The sequence below is a fragment of the Drosophila willistoni genome (assembly GCF_018902025.1).
Source record: "Drosophila willistoni isolate 14030-0811.24 chromosome XR unlocalized genomic scaffold, UCI_dwil_1.1 Seg106, whole genome shotgun sequence".
Taxonomy (NCBI): domain Eukaryota; kingdom Metazoa; phylum Arthropoda; class Insecta; order Diptera; family Drosophilidae; genus Drosophila; species Drosophila willistoni.
In genome coordinates this window covers 2,695,605-2,720,339 of record NW_025814055.1, presented here as the reverse complement: position 1 = coordinate 2,720,339, position 24,735 = coordinate 2,695,605, and positions in this window count along the sequence as shown.

The window sequence follows — 24,735 nt, the reverse complement described above, 5'->3', positions numbered from 1 at the left end:
GAAGCAACCTTCATTTTAATGACAATAGCTCTATGCCATGCAAAGGTTCAGATGACTTTAATCAGTTATACAAAGTCCGCCGTCTTATAAAACATTTCAATGAAAAATTTCAATCAGTACCAATTCTCCATCATCTATGTGTAGAGAAACAGATGTGCGCAACAAAAATGAAGTCATTTCTTCGACAGTACATGCCAGATAGGCCCCACAAATGAAGTATAAAACTATTCGTTCTGTGCGATTCGGCTGGTTTTTGCTATAGCTTTGAAGTATATGGTGGTGCAGGTGATAATGTTATTCTTCCGGGAACCCCAGATCTTGGTGCGTCTTCAAACATAGTAATTCGATTGTCCAGTATAGTACCTAAATTCAAAAACTACATAATGATTTTTGACAACTTTATACTTCGCTACCACTTGTTTATCTGCGATCACTAGGAATTTATTCTTTGGGGACAATACGCTCAAATCGGATCCCTAATTGCAAGATACTCTACGGAATCCTGTGGCTCAGCAGCAAATGTTGACATTTCATTAACGATATGGAAGGATAATAAATCAGTCCGCCTTGCATCCACCTATGTTGGCGTTAAGCCATTTGAAAATGAAGTGCGTTCGAAAACCACTGTCACACGATTTGTGCGCTCAGAAAAAAAATTTGTTGATATTGAATTTCCCAATTCAATAAATGAATACAACATGCATATGGGTGGCGTAGATCACATAGATGGACTCATGGGTCGATACAAAATTTCTTGGAAAACTTTAAAGCATACAAATCGAGTATTCACACATTTGCTTGATGTTGCGATGGTACCCAATGGTACCCAAGCCGGACCCCAAAGATCCCGAATATCAACTGCCAAATTTTCGAACACAAGTTGCAAAAGTGCTTTGTACATTAACAAACGATGTCAAAGCTCCTGGACGTCCTCTCGCAAATTCTCAGAAAAAAGGTTACGGAAAAAAGACTTTTTTACCGCCTGATGAAATTCGCTTCGATGGAATTGAACATTTTCCTGAATAATTGCCACGAATCAACGCCAAGAAGACTTGTAAAAATACAGGATGCCCTTCCGAGACGCAGGTTATATGCCGAAAATGTAATATTAATCTTTGCTTATCGATGCAAAAAAATTGTTTCTTTGATTTTTAACACAAATAAACTAAACTTATCTTTATATTTATAAATATGCATATTCTCGAATATTTGTGCACTAATTTTGAAGTTTTGCATAAATAATAAACAACAGCACAAAAAACTATGCAGTAAACATTTCTTTTGGCAATGTTTCAACTTGCCAACTTGACCCAATATATCCTGAATCTCGAGGAACCAAAAATTTTTCCAAAACAATTATTTTTTTTTACCCGTAACAAGTGCAAAAATAATTTTTTTTTTAAACAAAAATTTGGGAAGTAGAGGGTTAAAATTAGTGATAATTTTGATCTTGCCGTGTCTCTTTATATCTGTTGCTTTCTTCTAGCCGTCCGCTATAAAGTTTACAGAGGGAATGTGTTGTTGGGAGATCGAACTTTTTACCTTTCCATTGTCACTATACAGGACAAAAATCATATAACTGATTCACATAGTTGACAAACAAGTTATTTAATAGGACGCAAATTTTAAGTAGATGTTTATGTTTATGGTTGGGTTATATGAACATAGACAATTAAAATCATCAATCACAAGGAGAACACAATAGGATATTTTCCGATTTCCCTATGTAAATCCATTCAAAATAAACAAAATTAATTATGATGTAAAAATTATATGAATGGATGTATGAATGGAGTCTGTTATCAGGTGGAAGGGTAGCTTGGGTTGTTATTCTTTCGCTTCCGTTGTTGGATAAATGGTCCGACCCCCAGCCAACGGCTGGGCCGTGGAAAAGGGACGGTCGGCGTGAGTGGAGTTTATGGCCTTGTCGCGCCAACTTTCATGCTCAATTAAAACGTTTGTTTAATGAAAACAAATGCGCTTAATTAATAAACACGCATTTTGCGGCTTTTTACGGAAATCGCTGGAAAACGGGTTGAATACGAAGGAGAAAGGGTACTGAGGGTTGGCAGGCATTTATACAATTCTTAAACCCACAACGACTGCCATCTGAAAATTCTCAAACTGTCACAGCTGTTTATGTCGCGGTTGTGTGGAATTATTGTTATTTTTGTTTTTGGTTTTCCCTGTTTAATTACGCTCGCTACATGGCCAACAGATTTCTAAAAATTATGCTGGAAAAAAACAAATATAAACTGTGCCATTTTTTTTTAAATTATATGTGTTATAGCTTCAAATATCTGGCCAATCTTTTAGAAGTCAGATATTTTAAAGCAGAGAAGAAGCATGTCTATCTTAAGTGTTTAAATAAATAACCAGGCAGGGAATCACCATGCGCCTTCTAAAGATTCTTATTGGCCGAGTTATATCTCTCAGACGGTTCGGGTTATTTTGAAAATTCTCTGCTCCGTCCTCTTTAAAGGTACCTATATGTATTCGTTGAAACATAAAGATATGGTACAAAAAAAAAAACATAGCTTCAATTGACAATAACAAACCAACATATCAATTTGATATTCATTCCCAATACATTACATTCCAATTTCCGCCTTTTGAGTATCTTTTAAGCCAAGAATCGTAAATTCAATTCGTCTTGCATCCTCTTTTTCAGTTATCCCACAAATTTTTTTAAAATTTATTCCCAGTTCTTGTTTGGCTAAAAGCCAAATTAAGTACGCAGTATTAAGTCTCATAACACACGTCGACATTTTTGAAGTCATGTTTTAAGTTCATAGGTCTCTTAAAGTAATAAGGGGGTGCTGAACATGGTCCTGTACTTAGTTTTTGTCCATCAAGTCAGGATTTCAAAAAAAAAATAATGTGTTGGAATTATTTAAAATGACCTTATTTTGCAATAGTACATAGTATAATATTAATTTACTAAAAACATACAACATATCAAAAATGCGTTTTTTATACCATACACCCATAGGGTGAAATGGTATATTAAAGTCCCCAAAATGTATGTAACAGGCAGAAGGAAGCATCTCCGACCCCACAAAGTATATATATTCTTGATCAGGATCAACAACCGAGTCGATCTAGCCATGTCCGTCTGTCCGTCCGTCTGTCCGTCCGTCCGCCCGTCCGTATGAACACGCAGATCTCAGAGACTATAAGAGCTAGAGCCACCAAATTTGGTATGTAGACTCGTATGTAAATATATAGAGTTCATTGGAATTTGGGCCACGCCACCTTAGAATTTACATAAAACTGTTTTTCTTAAAAAGTATAACAGATAGAGACATCAAATTTGGTTTATATACTTGCTTAGCCAGCGCGCAGGAAATAATTGTTCAACTTTTTACCACGCCCCCGGAATTTACAAAACACAGATTTTGTTCAAAACTATGAAAGCTACGGTAGTGACCAGAATGGGTTATGGTTCATAGTTCTCGCTCAACCTAGTTAACATCTAACAGCCCCGAGGTGTTAGTGGACATAGTTCTTTTTACAAGAACTTCATTTCAGAAGTAGAGGCACTAAGGTTGGGGATAAGCCGGACCCTCCGAAAGCGTTATGCTTCGTTGCGCTCATTAGTTGTTGAATTGACAAAATGATTGAACCACCAGTGTGATCAGGTTCGAGGGTGCGCATTCTTGCTATGCTCGGGTCTAGCTCGTCGGATTGGTCGGGGTTCTTTCTCCCCTTTTTACACTCACTATCATTAATAAATTTAATGCGCGTTATGAAAACTAAACTAACTACTAAAAGTTAAAGGTGATGTTACTATTATTACTATTGCTAAGGTGCCAATTCACCACAACCTAAAGAAAGAAGACAAACATGAATGTAAATAAAGAATGTGAGAGAACATAGTTGTGATGAGTCTCTCTTCTTTACCCACCCGACCATGACAACTGTTCTAATTCAAAGGTTGTCCCAAAACAATGTAGTTTTATTTCTTACATGACATCTTATGAAAGTTCAGCAAGGATACTTGACAGACCATATTAAAGTTACTCAATTCATTATTTCTGTTTCAAACATAATTTTGGGTTTCTCTACTTATTTCCCAACAAGTTTGGCAAAATTTCATATTTTTGACTTCATTCTTTCAAATCCAAAAGTGACTTAAATTACTAATATCTTAAATATATAAAAGAAGGAAACGGTTGTGCTAGACCAAACCATATGTGGATATTTCAAATATAATATATATATATAAAAATTTTATAGGATTAACACTTTACTCACGACTTTGGCTTACTTCACAGTTTTTTTGTTGTAATCGTTGGGCCCAAGATGACGTTGAATTTGCTGTGGTGTGGTTTTTAAAGAAGTTTTAGATTAATTATATAAATGACAAAGAAATATACTCCATAGGTTACCTTACGCATATCGCTTCATTAGAACAAAAAATTAAAGTAGGATTCTTAACTAGAGATTACTTAAATACTATAAAAAAAAAAGTTTTAAAGCTCGTAATGAGCGAAATGAACTAAATTTAAATTGTTCGGTATATATAAGGAACCGTTAGGTCATGATTGATTCCAATCGAATGACAAAGTGTGAATCTTTATAGATTATGAGAGAGGCTGACTTAATTTAACACTCTCTTTAAACACATTGGGGTTTATTTTTCCAGACGATTTTCATATTTTCGTTTGGCCTACGAGCGACATGTGTGAGGTAGGGTATTTACGTGACTATATGAAAACGACTAATTTTCAGCAGTCTAGGCAGCTCCCTCTCAAGACGGTGTATGTGGATTTTAGGTTTTTGGCCTAATTCATGGCCTTCCTTCAGCGCGTTACGTCACTGTATGTGAACCATGGGGCGTTCGTCGCCTCGAATTTGGAAACTTCAGCCACGAAATCCCGAGGCCTAGGCTTTCTCTTAGCGCTAGTACGGATATTCGGTACCTTGTTACGGCTGGGACTGTGAAAACATGAATTTAGTTTACCGGGTCAGGGAATCATAACCTCACTTAAATATAAAAAAAAATATCACCTTTTAACTCTTTCACTTTTAATAAACTAACCGAACGGTTAGGTTTGGCACTGACTGGTCTTCAACTTTTGCACCGATATTGGCTAATTAGCCTGGTAATTAATTTTTTTATTTTTTTGTTTGTCCACCACCACGTGGTATTACGACTTGAAATTTCTTTAAGTAAAAATCACTATATAATTTATGCAACTTATCGCTTAGGCAGAACAGAATAGAATAAATTTTGAGCTTAAGCACGCGTCTTATGCAAAAGAATTTGCGAACAGAGCTTTCTAACGGGTCTTTTCCCAAATGTTGCGACGTGGCGTCATTTCATTTGGCGATGAGTGTAACTGTACTCAAAGCTAAAACTCAACCCTGCAATTAAGTTGACCATGATCGTATCAGTGTAACCGTTCTGTTATTTGCTCTTCCCTACACTACCGACATTAAATTTGTTATGTAAGCTAGCCTAATAGACGCGCAGACATTGACTATTTAAAAATTTTGCCACGCCCATTTGACCATCGCAATCCAATTTGGCAGACTAATTATTCTTATATATTTCTACCAAACTACCAAATTTTATTGAAATCGGACTAGAAACATGCAAAATATGCGTATGAACGTATTTTGCTACGCGATCCATAAGGACAGAATTGGCCGTTGGCTAGTGGCGCGCTAGAGTGCTCGTGTGTTTGTAGAGTGAGCGAGAGAGCATATGATATGAGATATGTTAAAACAATTTAATAAACATACATTTGGTTTTCGAAATTTTAAATATTTGTTTCACCTGGTGTATGGTATACCCAAGTCGGCGAGTCGACTTACTTACTTCATTAACATTATACACTATACTTTTCAATGCCGAGTATGCAGGCAGAATCAGCGTACCTGAATTCGTTAAGAACACCTCTTAAGTTAACGTCACCAAAAATGATGTATGTCAACCTGTGTAAGCATTGTATGGACAGGCGGAGAGACGAACATGACTAGATCGACTTTCCTGACGATGCTGATCAAAAATATATACGATACTTCCTTTTGCCACGCCCCTTTAAGCCCCCGCAATTTAAAAAAAACGTTTTTCTCAAAAACTATTCCAGCTAGAGACACCATATTTAGTATGTATATTTGCTTAGTAAAAAAAGCGCACATTTTGTATGTGTAAAGATTTTGTCACGCCCCTTTCCGCTCTCGTAATTTCAAAAAACTCGATTATCTCCCGTAATTTGTCACTTAAATTTGATACTAATATCAAGCAAAACACCAAATTTGATCAAAATCGGACTAGTTATGCATATAAACGTTTTTCCATAAGGCCGGAGTTGGCCGTTGGCTGCTGGCGGCGCTAGTGTGCTCATATGCTTGGGTGAGCGAGATAGTGAGATATGCTTGTAAAAAGCATGTGCATTTTTTTTTAAATACGTAAATTTCATGGAAATCATTGACAATTCATTTTTGGAACTATTTTCGGACTTACTGGTACCGATTGGAAATTATCTGAAACGATTAAATTTCACAGTCGTTTTTAGATGTAATTAACCCACTAATAAGAAATTTCATGATAACAGCTCAGAAAATAACAAAGTTATTGAGAAAAGTCACTGTTAGTGACCTTGCATGGGGGGTATATGATACATAATCCTACATGCAAAATTTCAATTCTGTAGCTCTTACGGTCTAGCAGGAGCTCGCGTTGATACAGACGGACTATAAGGTGACTGACTATGTCATATGAACTCGTCTCGTCATGCTGATCAAGAATATATACATATACCATATATATTATATGGTCGGAGATGCTTCCTTCTATGCGTTGCTCACTTCTGATCCAAATTAAAATACCCTTTTTGCAAGGGTATAATAACCCTGTTGTAGAAGCGATATCAACGATGGGACATCGATTACATTTAAAAGAGGCAACTCTGATACCCCTTCCTATCTGAAAAGCTCGCTGCGGACTGAGGTGTATTTTAAACACGGATAATAACGGATAATTGAGATTTTATATTAAAACCACGAAGATAATAAACTATTTTACCTCTTCCAGTTTTTTTTTTATTTGCTTATTGTTTTTTTGAACATGTTTTTTCCAATTTAATCTTCTGTCTATCGTGACGCCCAAATATGTGGCATTGCTGGCAGTTAACACAGACAAGCAGCGTCTTGACATGACATTCGCCACATGAAGACTCGACTGTCCTCCGGTCAGTCTTCATGGGACGCTTCTCCCGAGCGTGGACTCGGTCAGGTATCTGGGCCTCACTCTGGACAGGCGACTGAATTGGAAGGCGCACCTTAAAGCCAAGCGTACTCAAATCAACCTTAAGCTGGCTAGGATGCAGTGGCTCATCGGCAGCAAGTCACAGCTCAGCATTCGCAACAAGGTGCTGCTGTACAAGGCCATCATCAAGCCGGTGTAGACTTATGGCATTCAGCTCTGGGGCACGGCTTCAGACTCGAACGTAAACATCATAAAGCGCTCCCAGAGAAAGCTGCTCCGAAGAATACTTAAAGCGCCTGCTTTTATTCGCAACTCAGTCGTTCACACAGATCTGAACGTTCCATCAGTTAGCAGCGAAATAAAGAGATACGGCACTCGGCACTGCTCTAAGTTGGAGATGCATGGCAATATTCTGGCCCTCGCTCTGCTAGATAACGGCACTCGAATAAGGCGTCTCAAAAGATGTCACCCCCTGGACCTTCCCTTCAGGCAAGACCAGGACTGGTGAGCACTGGATATGAATTTAAAATTTTGAAACTTTTCCCATAACAAAATAATACCTTCTATCATTGTATTTTTCTAGCTCTTTCCCTTCCATATACATATGTTTCCATTTACACCCCACGTTATTGTTAACCTCTTATACAATTTGCTTATTGGCTTACTAGGACAAATAAATGTAGAACAAAAAAAAAAAAATTGCTGGCAGTCGGAACTGTTTCATCGTTGAATATTAGTGCAGGGCAGGTTAATCTTCTGAGGGCAAATGGTTTGAATTGACTCGGTGGTATTTATAGAGATGCACCATCGTTTGGTCATGCATGGAAGTCGTGTAGATATGTTTGAAGGGCTTCCATCGCATCTTGTCTTTCGTATGCACTAGAGAGAATAGCCGTCGTGCGTAGGAGTTGGCATATCGCATGTGAACAATGTGTATAAAACGGGGCGGAGTACGCTACCTTGTGGAACTCCTGCGCAGATAGGTTTTAAGGATGTGAATGCGTCTCTAATAACCACATTAAATATCCTTTCTCGAAGATATGATGCAAAAAGATCATAAAAGGGTGGTGGTAAAATAAAATGCGAAATCAACAGCAATGGGGTTTCTCGTGGTGTCCCGTGCAAAGAATGTTTGACCTCCAGAACCCAATACGTAAAATTTAGTATTAATTGTAGCATCAAAAAACTACTTACCACGGGCGTTGTTTTGTGAATCACCCCATAAGAGTGTCTGTCATTCGAATCACCTCCAATTAAGGTTTTAGGTGATCCGTCATTAAGTATCTCCTCAAGATCCTGTTGGGAAATGTTTGTTTTTGGGGGAAGATAGATGGCGCCAATTTAAATTGAGCCTATATTGGAGTTTACAACAATGCTTGCAAGATGCACTTCAGGACAAGAAGATGGCGGCAAGGGTGTATATCGGATGTCTGATATAACCCCTCCGTGAGCATTGTAATGCTCGTAGCCAAACATTTTTAACTGAGCGCAATCAAAAGTCTCTGATTTTAGCATTATATGTATATCTCGTAGTTTAAGGAAAACAGTTAATTCTGGTAATTCAGTTAATTCTTCCAAAGGCCATTTGCGTTCCAAATACATATTCTAAAAGATATTACATTTTATAAAATTTTGAAATGGTATTCACCAGGACTGTAATCTTGTGGGATTGCTCTTTTACCAGAGCACTTTTGCTGGTTTTCGATCTGTTTTTTCTGATTGTGTAGCATAGTTTCCCACCAGTTGCTCGGACTGCTGTCCTAGGTGGTATGCCTCTTGTTGCCTGGGCATACTTGGTCTGTTGAAGGGGCTTCGGTTTGATATGTGTAGATGCTTTTTTGAAATCCTGCCAATTGGGTTATGAATATTGTCGTTCCTGTTGCAGCTTTCTGACTGAGGAGATTCCAGTGCACACAATCGATGGTGGTTCATTGTTCTTTTCAGGCGTAGATTGAGTCTTGTTCTGGGATATGCGCTTTTGCCAGTCCACTGGAGCAGTCCCATTTTCTTTAACGTATCGTTGAATGGTGTCAGTGTTAACACTGTCTATGTCGGAATCAGCAATGTCATTGTCATCTTGTAGTTCGGCAAGCCTATTTCTTAAGCCAAAAGAGCAATGATGAAGCTCTTTTGGCTTGTCGAAGGTCGGGGCTTGGTCACTTGGAAAGACGGTACAAATATGGTGTCCTTTGCCATGTTGTTCAAATCTACATCATTCATATTAATACGTCACGGCTTTATCTGGGCTGGGTATAAGTAACAACAGGTTCCGTTGTCAGTAGAAATTGTTTCAGAACTCGCTTAGCGCAGTAGTTAGGCACAATGGAGCACGAGAGTGAAGCTTGATGTTGTATTGAATTTCTTATTCGGTTTTGATAAAGTACAATTTTTGAAGTGAAAACTTCTTTAGAATCGTTGGGAGTGATTTCAGACTCGATGAAACGAAAAAGCGACCATAAACAGAGACACATATAGATCTTATAGTATTTAGCCTGCGAGAGAATGAGATGCAAATATATAAAAAGCATTATGAATAAAAAGCATTACGAAAAACTTCGACCAAGCTGGGAGTCGAACCCCGGCCGCCCGATCGCCAAGCGAGCACACTAACAACAGAGCCACGTCGACACTTTGTAAATTGCCGTCGAGTTCTGTAGTTAGTGTGCTCGCTGCGAGAGAATGAGATGCAAATATTTTTATTCATAATGCTTTTTATATATTTTTTTGTGATACATTTTTATTTACTTTTTATACCCTTGCAGAGGGTATTGTAAAATTGGTCAGATGTTCGTAACGCACAGAAGGAGGCGTTTACGACCCCATAAAGTATATAAATTCTTGATCAGCATGAGAAGCTGAGTTGATATAGCCATGTCCGCAAAATGTTTTCTTCTAGACCTATATGATATAGTGGTCCGATCCTAAGGATTTTCATACTTTATCTTACCCGGGTAATAAAAAACCCCAAAAAAAGATTTCATCCCGATAGCTCTTAAGACGGCTGAGTAAAACGCATACGCACAGACGGACGGACAGATGGACATGGCTATATCAACTCAGCTTCTCAGGTCGTAAACTCCTCCTTCTGTGCGTTACGAACATCTGACCAATTTTACAATACCCTCTGCAAGGGTATAAAAAGTAAATAAAAATGTATCATAAAATATATAATGAATGAATGCACGGCAACTAGAATCACTGTCTGTTCAGCTCTCTAAAGTGGGAGAAATATGTGCATGCGAAACCAGATTGAGCAATGGAAAAACAGTTTTAATTGTGGCAATTTATATTTCACCGAATCAATCAATAAATAGCATCACGGAATTCATTCATGAAAATTAAATAAAGTATACACCAGGAGTATCGCGGATACTTAGAAAAGATTACGATAAAGTTCCAATGATTTTAAGTGGCGATTTTAATGTAAATTTTGCATTGGACACAGCGGTTCCTTTAATTGACTTTCTCAATACAACATTCAGTTTAAAAATGTGTAACAATCGCACTGAATCATCAACACGATCAAAAACAATAATTGACGCGGTATTTCAAAGATATGTTGACAACATCGAAACCAAAGCATTTGTATCATATTTTAGCTATCATAAGCCAACTCGTATCATTTGTTGAAATTGAAAACATTGAGGATGAATATTTGTCTAGATTTCGACCTTATTGAAGTTAATCAAAAATTTGTTTGAGCAGGCTTCAAGTCAATCTTACTGATTTATTGTAAGACTTTAAATCATAGGCAGCACAAAAGGTGAGCAGGTTGTCTGTATAGCTATTTCAAGAACCACCAAGTTCTATCATCAGCAGACTTCGCTAAAGAATCCACAATTGTAATGGCCATACCATATCTTCAACACTAAAACTAGTTGGGAATTACATTGCCAACTAAATGAAGCGAAAAAAGAGAACGGCAAAGCTTGCAACTGCAGATTCCACCTTTTTTGTGTGCATACCCATGGGCGCCAGCTGAATTAGTGTAAAGGGCTTCGCCTTAACCAACTAATCGTCGCGCCCAAATATTTTGTAATAGTATATTGTACTATATGCAAAAAAGAGGGTTTTTACAGCAAGTGTAAAACGGCGGGCCTTCCGTTTTTGGTATTTGTCTAGATTTCGACCTTATTGAAGTTAATCAAAAATTTGTTTGAGCAGGCTTCAGGTCAATCTTACTGATTTATTGTAAGACTTTAAATCATAGGCAGCACAAAAGGTGAGCAGGTTGTCTGTATAGCTATTTCAAGAACCACCAAGTTCTATCATCAGCAGACTTCGCTAAAGAATCCACAATTGTAATGGCCATACCATATCTTCAACACTAAAACTAGTTGGGAATTACATTGCCAACTAAATGAAGCGAAAAAAGAGAACGGCAAAGCTTGCAACTGCAGATTCCACCTTTTTTGTGTGCATACCCATGGGCGCCAGCTGAATTAGTGTAAAGGGCTTCGCCTTAACCAACTAATCGTCGCGCCCAAATATTTTGTAATAGTATATTGTACTATATGCAAAAAAGAGGGTTTTTACAGCAAGTGTAAAACGGCGCACATAGGTAGATTTTGCAAAAGTAGGCGGCCAAAAGTCAAAAAAAAAAAATCATTTTAAGAACAAACTATTGATGCACATTGTTAGGAGATACTTCCGAGAAACTAACCTCATCATTCCCACCTTTCAAAATAGCGCCCGCGCCGAATTACAGGTAGTCAAACTTCGATTATCATTCACAGTGTTCATATTTAATTCTCGCCTTTTTCAGTGATACATTTTTTCAAAGTCAATATTTATTTTTGCAAAGTTACTATCAAAGTAATTGTGATGGATATCAATAGTCCAGATATGTATCTTTATGTGTTATGTAGTACTCACCAATTTTAACAATGTTTTGCATACACTAGCATTGTTATAAAAGACCACATCTTTTGAGACAGATTTTTCTAAAAATAAAAATTTCAAAGGGGCTTATAACTACTTTCCCTGTCCGTCCCTGTAATATTTCTTCATTTAATAATTTTTGCATAGTTTCAATAATTATAAATAGTTATAGTTGGCCACCTATAGCCACCTATTCACGAAATATACTTATTCAAAGTTTTTGCGCGCCGATAAAAAAAAAAAATTCGAGACCCTGTGTACAGTGGTTGTGGCCGTAGCCTAAAAATCAAAATATCAATCAATCACAATATTTTGCCGAAATGTACACAAATTGTATAACAACCTTGATGGCAAACCGTATTTTTCTGGAAATCTAACGGGACTTGCGTAAAATTCCATTGAAAACATGAACACGTGTTTTTAAGGGAAACCATAAATATGCTCATTCCTGCTGAGCCAAATGATAGTGCTGAGCATCACGATTTGGACTCAGAAGCAGAATAAACATATTCGTTTTTTTTAAAAATAATAATATAATCTAATAGATAAAGCCAACTTTTGTAATGTTTCATTTAAAGTTAACCCATATTCAATAGAAAACCTTGCTATTTTAGTATTAGGTTAAAAAAAATTAATGTATTTTAATAGAAAATTAATGTATTTTAATAGGAAGTTAATGTATTTTAATAGGAAACAATAATATTTAATTATTTTTTCCATTTAAAGTGTATTTTATTGAACAAATGTTTTTGGCCGCCTAATTTTGCAAAATCTACCTATGTGCGGCGGGCCTTCCGTTTTTGGTATTTGTCTAGATTTCGACCTTATTGAAGTTAATCAAAAATTTGTTTGAGCAGGCTTCAGGTCAATCTTACTGATTTATTGTAAGACTTTAAATCATAGGCAGCACAAAAGGTGAGCAGGTTGTCTGTATAGCTATTTCAAGAACCACCAAGTTCTATCATCAGCAGACTTCGCTAAAGAATCCACAATTGTAATGGCCATACCATATCTTCAACACTAAAACTAGTTGGGAATTACATTGCCAACTAAATGAAGCGAAAAAAGAGAACGGCAAAGCTTGCAACTGCAGATTCCACCTTTTTTGTGTGCATACCCATGGGCGCCAGCTGAATTAGTGTAAAGGGCTTCGCCTTAACCAACTAATCGTCGCGCCCAAATATTTTGTAATAGTATATTGTACTATATGCAAAAAAGAGGGTTTTTACAGCAAGTGTAAAACGGCGCACATAGGTAGATTTTGCAAAAGTAGGCGGCCAAAAGTCAAAAAAAAAAAATCATTTTAAGAACAAACTATTGATGCACATTGTTAGGAGATACTTCCGAGAAACTAACCTCATCATTCCCACCTTTCAAAATAGCGCCCGCGCCGAATTACAGGTAGTCAAACTTCGATTATCATTCACAGTGTTCATATTTAATTCTCGCCTTTTTCAGTGATACATTTTTTCAAAGTCAATATTTATTTTTGCAAAGTTACTATCAAAGTAATTGTGATGGATATCAATAGTCCAGATATGTATCTTTATGTGTTATGTAGTACTCACCAATTTTAACAATGTTTTGCATACACTAGCATTGTTATAAAAGACCACATCTTTTGAGACAGATTTTTCTAAAAATAAAAATTTCAAAGGGGCTTATAACTACTTTCCCTGTCCGTCCCTGTAATATTTCTTCATTTAATAATTTTTGCATAGTTTCAATAATTATAAATAGTTATAGTTGGCCACCTATAGCCACCTATTCACGAAATATACTTATTCAAAGTTTTTGCGCGCCGATAAAAAAAAAAAATTCGAGACCCTGTGTACAGTGGTTGTGGCCGTAGCCTAAAAATCAAAATATCAATCAATCACAATATTTTGCCGAAATGTACACAAATTGTATAACAACCTTGATGGCAAACCGTATTTTTCTGGAAATCTAACGGGACTTGCGTAAAATTCCATTGAAAACATGAACACGTGTTTTTAAGGGAAACCATAAATATGCTCATTCCTGCTGAGCCAAATGATAGTGCTGAGCATCACGATTTGGACTCAGAAGCAGAATAAACATATTCGTTTTTTTTAAAAATAATAATATAATCTAATAGATAAAGCCAACTTTTGTAATGTTTCATTTAAAGTTAACCCATATTCAATAGAAAACCTTGCTATTTTAGTATTAGGTTAAAAAAAATTAATGTATTTTAATAGAAAATTAATGTATTTTAATAGGAAGTTAATGTATTTTAATAGGAAACAATAATATTTAATTATTTTTTCCATTTAAAGTGTATTTTATTGAACAAATGTTTTTGGCCGCCTAATTTTGCAAAATCTACCTATGTGCGGCGGGCCTTCCGTTTTTGGTATTTGTCTAGATTTCGACCTTATTGAAGTTAATCAAAAATTTGTTTGAGCAGGCTTCAGGTCAATCTTACTGATTTATTGTAAGACTTTAAATCATAGGCAGCACAAAAGGTGAGCAGGTTGTCTGTATAGCTATTTCAAGAACCACCAAGTTCTATCATCAGCAGACTTCGCTAAAGAATCCACAATTGTAATGGCCATACCATATCTTCAACACTAAAACTAGTTGGGAATTACATTGCCAACTAAATGAAGCGAAAAAAGAGAACGGCAAAGCTTGCAACTGCAGATTCCACCTTTTTTGTGTGCATACCCATGGGCGCCAGCTGAATTAGTGTAAAGGGCTTCGCCTTAACCAACTAATCGTCGCGCCCAAATATTTTGTAATAGTATATTGTACTATATGCAAAAAAGAGGGTTTTTACAGCAAGTGTAAAACGGCGGGCCTTCCGTTTTTGGTATTTGTCTAGATTTCGACCTTATTGAAGTTAATCAAAAATTTGTTTGAGCAGGCTTCAGGTCAATCTTACTGATTTATTGTAAGACTTTAAATCATAGGCAGCACAAAAGGTGAGCAGGTTGTCTGTATAGCTATTTCAAGAACCACCAAGTTCTATCATCAGCAGACTTCGCTAAAGAATCCACAATTGTAATGGCCATACCATATCTTCAACACTAAAACTAGTTGGGAATTACATTGCCAACTAAATGAAGCGAAAAAGAGAACGGCAAAGCTTGCAACTGCAGATTCCACCTTTTTTGTGTGCATACCCATGGGCGCCAGCTGAATTAGTGTAAAGGGCTTCGCCTTAACCAACTAATCGTCGCGCCCAAATATTTTGTAATAGTATATTGTACTATATGCAAAAAAGAGGGTTTTTACAGCAAGTGTAAAACGGCGGGCCTTCCGTTTTTGGTATTTGTCTAGATTTCGACCTTATTGAAGTTAATCAAAAATTTGTTTGAGCAGGCTTCAGGTCAATCTTACTGATTTATTGTAAGACTTTAAATCATAGGCAGCACAAAAGGTGAGCAGGTTGTCTGTATAGCTATTTCAAGAACCACCAAGTTCTATCATCAGCAGACTTCGCTAAAGAATCCACAATTGTAATGGCCATACCATATCTTCAACACTAAAACTAGTTGGGAATTACATTGCCAACTAAATGAAGCGAAAAAAGAGAACGGCAAAGCTTGCAACTGCAGATTCCACCTTTTTTGTGTGCATACCCATGGGCGCCAGCTGAATTAGTGTAAAGGGCTTCGCCTTAACCAACTAATCGTCGCGCCCAAATATTTTGTAATAGTATATTGTACTATATGCAAAAAAGAGGGTTTTTACAGCAAGTGTAAAACGGCGGGCCTTCCGTTTTTGGTATTTGTCTAGATTTCGACCTTATTGAAGTTAATCAAAAATTTGTTTGAGCAGGCTTCAGGTCAATCTTACTGATTTATTGTAAGACTTTAAATCATAGGCAGCACAAAAGGTGAGCAGGTTGTCTGTATAGCTATTTCAAGAACCACCAAGTTCTATCATCAGCAGACTTCGCTAAAGAATCCACAATTGTAATGGCCATACCATATCTTCAACACTAAAACTAGTTGGGAATTACATTGCCAACTAAATGAAGCGAAAAAAGAGAACGGCAAAGCTTGCAACTGCAGATTCCACCTTTTTTGTGTGCATACCCATGGGCGCCAGCTGAATTAGTGTAAAGGGCTTCGCCTTAACCAACTAATCGTCGCGCCCAAATATTTTGTAATAGTATATTGTACTATATGCAAAAAAGAGGGTTTTTACAGCAAGTGTAAAACGGCGGGCCTTCCGTTTTTGGTATTTGTCTAGATTTCGACCTTATTGAAGTTAATCAAAAATTTGTTTGAGCAGGCTTCAGGTCAATCTTACTGATTTATTGTAAGACTTTAAATCATAGGCAGCACAAAAGGTGAGCAGGTTGTCTGTATAGCTATTTCAAGAACCACCAAGTTCTATCATCAGCAGACTTCGCTAAAGAATCCACAATTGTAATGGCCATACCATATCTTCAACACTAAAACTAGTTGGGAATTACATTGCCAACTAAATGAAGCGAAAAAAGAGAACGGCAAAGCTTGCAACTGCAGATTCCACCTTTTTTGTGTGCATACCCATGGGCGCCAGCTGAATTAGTGTAAAGGGCTTCGCCTTAACCAACTAATCGTCGCGCCCAAATATTTTGTAATAGTATATTGTACTATATGCAAAAAAGAGGGTTTTTACAGCAAGTGTAAAACGGCGGGCCTTCCGTTTTTGGTATTTGTCTAGATTTCGACCTTATTGAAGTTAATCAAAAATTTGTTTGAGCAGGCTTCAGGTCAATCTTACTGATTTATTGTAAGACTTTAAATCATAGGCAGCACAAAAGGTGAGCAGGTTGTCTGTATAGCTATTTCAAGAACCACCAAGTTCTATCATCAGCAGACTTCGCTAAAGAATCCACAATTGTAATGGCCATACGCCCATGGGTATGCACACAAAAAAGGTGGAATCTGCAGTTGCAAGCTTTGCCGTTCTCTTTTTTCGCTTCATTTAGTTGGCAATGTAATTCCCAACTAGTTTTAGTGTTGAAGATATGGTATGGCCATTACAATTGTGGATTCTTTAGCGAAGTCTGCTGATGATAGAACTTGGTGGTTCTTGAAATAGCTATACAGACAACCTGCTCACCTTTTGTGCTGCCTATGATTTAAAGTCTTACAATAAATCAGTAAGATTGACCTGAAGCCTGCTCAAACAAATTTTTGATTGAGGATGAATAATAATAAAATGAAGAAAATAAAACATGACCTTTATAGCAATATTATAATGAACCTATAATTATCCCGCTCCTAATGCTGCTTTCGTCTCATTCTCTCTCAGTTTGTTTTACGGAAGGTTTCACTTCTATCGTGTCTAGCCGTTAGACGCCCTCTTTTTTTTTTTTTTTGATATAGAATTCAAAGTGAACTCCACGAGAGACTATGAAATATCCACCTCTAACAGTATGGTATCACAGATATTCGACAGTTTAAAAAACTCTCTGCTTTTCCTCCAACAATTTGATAATATTCCGCTTGTATCAAAATGTGAATCGAATAAAGTACCTACTGTTGAATTAGACTTTGATAACTTTTGAAACGAAACGCATTTAAGCAATCGCTTAACATGTTTATTCTTATTATACCATGCACACATAGGGTGAGAAGCTTCTTCGACCCCATAAAGTATACATGTTGTGGGAACCAGCACCAAGATGCTAAGCGGCAATCGACGCCTACAACTCTAACTCTCTCTCTCTCTATCTATGATCCATTATTACCTCTCTCTCTTGGTTCTAATTAGTATTTATGTATTTAGTATATTTGTGACAATCAAATGGGCCGCATCGAAGCGGGAGAATATACCTGTGTTTATGAATTTGGAAGTAACGTGTTTTATTGGAAAGTACCGGGTTATTACATTGGCGACGAGGTAAAAAAAAAAAACAATTAATTAAAAACAATATAGCGAACTAGCAAATAAAATAGTTAAATAGTGAAATGGGAAAAAAAGGAAAAGAGAAACATTAGCAATATATAAATGCAGCGTGGCTGTACCAGTGCAAGTCCAATGCCTTGCTACGATCCGTTAGTTTTTTTTTATTTCTTTTCGTTTTGCGTTCTCTGTGCTTACGAGTTCAAAGAGAAAAACAGAAGGAGAAATTGTTTTTTTTAAGAGAAACCCTAAAACGGTGTAATCATAGTAGGCATAAAGCACATACATACGTACGCGTATGCATGGACAAAAAAAAAAGTCAAATGCATTTTTCACTCATAATAAAAAAAAAAGAGATGAAAGCGAAAAGAAATCTGACAAATGTCAGAGGCGAAATGCCGATTAATTATTAAGCAAATGTTTAATAAAGAAGTATCTGACAAAGGTCAGAGGTGGAAACCGATAAGATATTAAACAAATGTTTAATAAGAAGAACTATCTGACAAAGGTCAGGGGCGAAAAGCCGATAAGGTGTTAAACAGATGTTTAATAACAAAAACTATCTGGCAAAGGCTGGCAAGAGGCTAAAAGCCGATAAGAGATTAAACAAATGTAAAAAAAAAAAAAAGTCAAGATATTATCTGACAGTGGTCAGTGGCAGTCTGCCGATGAAAAATTAATAGAACAAATGTTTTGGGAATATTCGATAAAACGCAACTTGCTCGATAGATGCATTTAATGAATGGGTGATTTTTGTTTTCAGACAAAACATCTATACTTATTCGCAATGACCGAAAGCGTCATAAAACCTTTTCTGTGTGAAAGTTTGGGGAACGCAATGCTCCAAAATGAATGGGAAAAGTGGATGCGCGCTTTTAAGATTTATCTGGAAGTGGAAGAAGTCAAATCTGTAATTCAGAAAAGAACAAAATTGTTACATTTGGGTGGTATCCAATTGCAGACGGTTGCATACGCATTGCCGGGTGCCATAGTAGAATTTAACGAGGCCGATCAAAATGATGTTTTTTCTGTGCTAGTCGATAAACTGACAGCTTACTTCTCACCCAAGCAAAACTCGACTTTTGAAAGACACCTTTTTAGGAAAATCTCTCCTGAAGAAGGTGAAACATTTGAGAAGTTTTTTTTGCGTTTGCGCCAACAAATCCAAAAGTGTAATTTCGGGTCTACGAAAGCCGAAATAGAAGAAATTTGTTTAAAAGATAAAATCATTGACATCTGGGCTAGTACGGAACTAAAAAAGAAATTATTGGAAAAAGAACAAACTTTAAGCGAAATCATCGAAGCCTGCGAAGTGGACGAGGAAATAAATAAGCAGTCGCAGCTTATGCACTCGAAGTCATTGCCAGAAATCATAAATAAAATCACTAATATAAAATCAAGGAAAATTAATCAGAGTGATTGTGGAAGGTGCGGACGGTCAGGACACAAGGAAGATAGTCAGATGTGCCCAGCACGCCAGATTAAATGCAACCGATGCTCTCGTGTGGGTCACTTTGCCCGCAGATGCAGAACAAACCTTAAACGCCCATACCCACAGTCAAATGACAAGGAAGCGATGGGAAATTCCAAACGCAAATGTGTGCACCGAATTGAAGAAGATAATCCAGTGGAAAATAAGACAATCCAACGGAATTGTTTTAAGATAGACAGTGACGAGGAGTATGAAGAGATGATACAATGCCGAATTGGAGGTGCAGATGTTTCCCTAGTAATTGATTCTGGATCCCGGTTTAACCTTATCTCGCAAGACGATTGGTTAACTCTTCAATTAAAGAAAGCAACAGTTTTTAACGTCCGCGGAAATTCACAAAGTCAATTTAGGGGATACGCCTCAGATAAAATCCTTAAAGTTATTTGTATTTTTCAGGCACCGATATCAATCAAGCAGAACCCCGAGCTGATTGCATCCTTCTTTGTAATTGAAAAAGGACGGCAGTCACTGCTGGGACGGGAAACAGCAACGAAGTTAAATGTTCTGCGAGTTGGACTACCGGTTAACAACATTGAGATTGTGCCACCATTTCCCAAGTGGAAAGGTATTAGTGTGAAACTAACAATAGACCCCTACGTTGATCCTGTGAAACAACCAATGAGGCGTATTCCTGTTGCGCTCGAAGAGAAAGTCAATGCTAAGTTGGAGGAAGCCTACAATCTGGACATTATTGAACCGGTCAGGGGTCACAGCCCGTGGATCTCTCCAGTGGTGATCGCGTTCAAAGAAAGTGGTGATATTCGAATATGTTTGAATATGAGGCAAGCCAACCGTGCGATTCTTCGTGAGAACTACCCTTTGCCGACATTTGAATCTTTTATGACTAAATTAAGAAATGCCAGAATCTTTTCACGACTTGACCTAAAGGACGCGTACCATCAATTGGAGTTAGATGAAACAAGTAGGCAGATAACAACTTTTATTACACCGAAGGGGTTATTTAGGTATAAGCGACTAATGTTTGGTATAAATGCGGCGCCGGAAATCTTCCAACGACGGATGGAAGAACTCTTAGCACCGTGCAACAACGTGATGAATTATATCGACGATGTAATAATTTTTGGAAGTAGCAAAGAAGAGCACGATAAGGCACTGGAAAAGGTTCGAAGCGTTTTCAATAATAATAATGTTCTTCTAAACAATGAGAAATGCATTTGGGAGACAAATAGAATTAAATTTTTGGGACACATTTTAACAGACAAAGAAATTGAAGTAGATCCTGATAAATTGAATCTATTAGATTATTTCGGCCACCCAAAAACAAGGAAGAAACTCGTAGTTTCCTAGGACTAGTTACCTATGTGGGCAAGTTCATTGCAGACCTAGCGGACCAAACAGAGCCTTTACGTGAGCTTTTAAAGAAAGATCGGAAGTTTATTTGGGAACCAGCTGAAGAAAATGGGTTTCAAAAGCTAAAGTTAGCTTTAACTAAAATCCCAAGTCTCTCATATTTTAACCCTAAAAATAGAACGCGACTAATCGCTGATGCTAGTCCGGTTGCTCTAGGTGCAGTACTGTTGCAATTTAACGATGAGGGCGAGCCCAATATAATTGCATTTGCTAGTAGGAGCTTAACGAATATAGAAAAGCGATACTCCCAAACGGAAAAGGAGAGTTTAGCTTTGGTCTGGGCGGTAGAGAAATACTATTTTTATCTGATAGGTCTAGAGTTCGAATTAGTGACTGACCACAAACCACTAGAAACCATTTTCAAGCCAACATCAAAGCCTCCAGCGCGTATCGAAAGATGGCTTCTGCGTCTTCAAGCGTATAAGTTTAAAGTCATTTACAAATCAGGAAAGGAAAACATAGTAATAGCCAACCAGTTCTTACGACATCAAGGGTGAGCATAGCATATTGCGAATTATTGAAATCGCTACACCAATATCAATATCGATATCTGAAATAGCTGAAAACAGCACACAGGATGAGGAAATATTAGACGCAATGGTGTGCCTTGAGCAAGGTTCTTGGGATTCGGCAATGTCAAATAAATTATACCCATTTCGACATGAACTGTCAACTATTGGAACAATCATGCTAAGAGGAGTTCGGATTGTTATTCCGGCAACATTGAGACAGAAAGTGTTGGTGCTGGCACATGAGGGACATCCTGGCGAATCAGCCATGAAGCGAAGATTGAGGTCCAAAGTCTGATGGCTCCAAATTAACAGAAATACCGAGAAATTTGTAAAGAATTGTTTTGATTGTATTTTAGTATCCCAAGCGACAAATCCACCGCCTATGAAGAGAACAGAATTTCCGAATGGGCCATGGATTTCGGTCGCTACAGATCTTTTAGGGCCACTACCAAACAATGAATATATTTTAGTCTTAATAGACTATTACTCTAGATACATGGAGTTTAAATTCCTTCGCTCCATTAGATCGGAATCACTAATTGGGGCGTGTGGGGAAATTTTCAGTAGGCTTGGTTACCCGAAAGAGTTACGAACCGATAATGGCCGACAATATGTAAGCCTTGAATTCAGAAACTATTGTAAATCATGCGGCATCGAGCAAATAACAACACCCCCTTATTGGCCACAGGCTAACGGCGAGGTCGAGAATATGAACAAGGCATTAGTCAAGCGGTTGAAGATAGCTCATCAAAACAAGAAAAATCTTAAGGATGAAATTCAAGCTTTCACACTGATGTATAATGTAACCCCTCATGGGACCACAGGCTCCGCTCCTACAGAGCTGATGTTCAATCGAGTCATTAGGGATAAAATCCCGGGAATACAAGATTTAGTGGGAGTGTTTACAGACTCAGCGGAAAGGGATAATGACTGCATCAATAAACAAAAGGGAAAGGAAACTGCAGATAAAAGGAGAGGAGCAAAGGAAGTAAATATCAATGTAGGAGATAAGGTGGTTCTTAAGAATGTAGTGTTTCCCCACAAACTAACACCAAATGTTGACACTACTGAATACGAAGTCTTGAATAAAGAAGGGAATATAGTACAAGTATGTGAGGGAGGCAAAACGCTCATAAGAAATGCAAATCACCTTAAAAGGGTCCCTGGTGAAACGGAATCGTCCGATGCTACCAACACAAAATCGTTTCCAATACCTGCCACAAACCAAACTCCACAGCCAGACGCACAACTCGAGGAGCAAGCACCAGAAGAGGATTACGAAAACTTCACCGAGGGATTAAAGCTTAAGCTCGTGAGAAAAGGAGGGATGTGGAAACCAGCACCAAGATGCTAAGCGGCAATCGACGCCTACAACTCTAACTCTCTCTCTCTCTATCTATGATCCATTATTACCTCTCTCTCTTGGATCTAATTAGTATATATGTATTTAGTATATTTGTGACAATCAAAGCGGCCGCATCGAAGCGGGAGAATATACCTGTGTTTATGAATTTGGAAGTAACGTGTTTTATTGCAAAGTACCGGGTTATTACACATGTATATTCTTGATCACGATCAACAGCCCAGTCGATCAAACCATGTCCGTCTGTATGAACACCTAGATCTCGGAGACTGTAAGAGCTAGAGCCACCAAATTCGGTATGTAGACTCGTATAGTATGTATGTAAATGTATAGATAATTGGAACTTCGGCCACGCTCCCTTACGCCCCCAACATTTTCATAAAACTGTTTTTCTTAAAAACTACAATCGATACAGACGTTAACTTTGGATATATATTCGCTTAGTTAGCGCGCAGAAACAAATTGTTCAAACTTATGGCCACGACCCCTTCGGCACTGGAATTTATATAAAACAGATTTCCTTAAAAACTATAACAGCTAGAGACATTAAATTTAGTATGTATGTAAAGTTTATTATAATGATTATGTTGATTAACAATAGTTTATTATTATTAAAGTATAGGATATAGTTATAAACTATCAACCTAACTATATTTTACAAGCACTGGCAACTAAGGCCCTCGGCTTAGACGAAAACTACATCCATACACTAGCCTGGGATTCGAACCCGGATCCTCGTTGTTCAGTTTACTAAATGACTGGGCCACTTAGACAACTCATCTACCGAGGACTGCTGATTAACAATAGTATTATGAATGATTCTGAGTGGTTAGGTTACAGTACATTGGTTATACAAAAGACAACTGAGAACAATTTGATTGAGCTTCGCGACGACTTTCGACTGACAACTGACGACTACGACTTTCAACTCTCAACTGCAACTGACTACTGACGATTCTCGCTCCAATTCGCTCTCTCAATTACCAGGGACGGGCATAACCATTCTGATCTGTACAACACCTCTTCACATTCGGCCCTCCTGATCATCATCATCTGTTCCAGATAATTCCGGATCGTCATTGTCAACAACATACCTCCACAGCTTCATATTGTCGGAACTTGTGCTCGTCTGATTTGGTCCTTTCACTTGGGCAGCTTTGCGTACATCATAGCGACCGTTCCTCTTTATTTTAGTTACCTCACAAGGGCCAAGAAAACAACTGGCCAGACCGGCCTGCGACACCCAACAAGTACCCATGATCCTGCTTGCGTCCTGTGTCAAAGTTGCGTTTGTAAGTCATCGGTACTTCTAGGATATTCTTCTTGGCTTCGTCACGTAAACTCTCACGCTCATTTTCGTTCCAAACATCAGCTCGAATGGTGAATCTTTTGTAGATGGGTGGACCTGTGAGTTAAGAGCCTTTTAAACCTGTGGGACATATTTGTGCCATTTACTTGACTCTTCAGCAGACAGCTTCGATATGACGGCCAGTATGGATCGATTCACGCGTTCTATTTGCCCGTTGCCTCGAGCAACTTCAATGGTTGTAAGGATGTGTTCGTCTTTATTCTCGGCGACAAATTCTGCAAATGCGTTCGACAAAAAGACAGAACCTCGGTCACTTATAATACGTTTCGGGAAACCAAATATGTGAGACCATTCTGTCAGCTTTTGTATGACTTCATCGTGGCCTGTTGACTTCATGGTAAAGAGTCACACAAATTTCCCAAATACGTCTACCATGGCAAGGATATATTTGTACGACTTAGACGTGGCATCCATCGGCCCCAAATGATCGATATGCAGAGTACGCAACGGGGTGTCACCTTTGTCAATCAAATGCATCTGACCTTCTTGCTTGCCAAGTTTTTTGCTGTGAATTAAACAACGGATACAATTATGAAAAAAAAATGAAGTAAGTAAGTCGTCTCGCCGACTTTGGTATACCATACACCAGTAAAGCAAATATTTCAACTTTATTAAATTAATGCATTTTCACATGCATTTTACAAGCATATCTTAGTA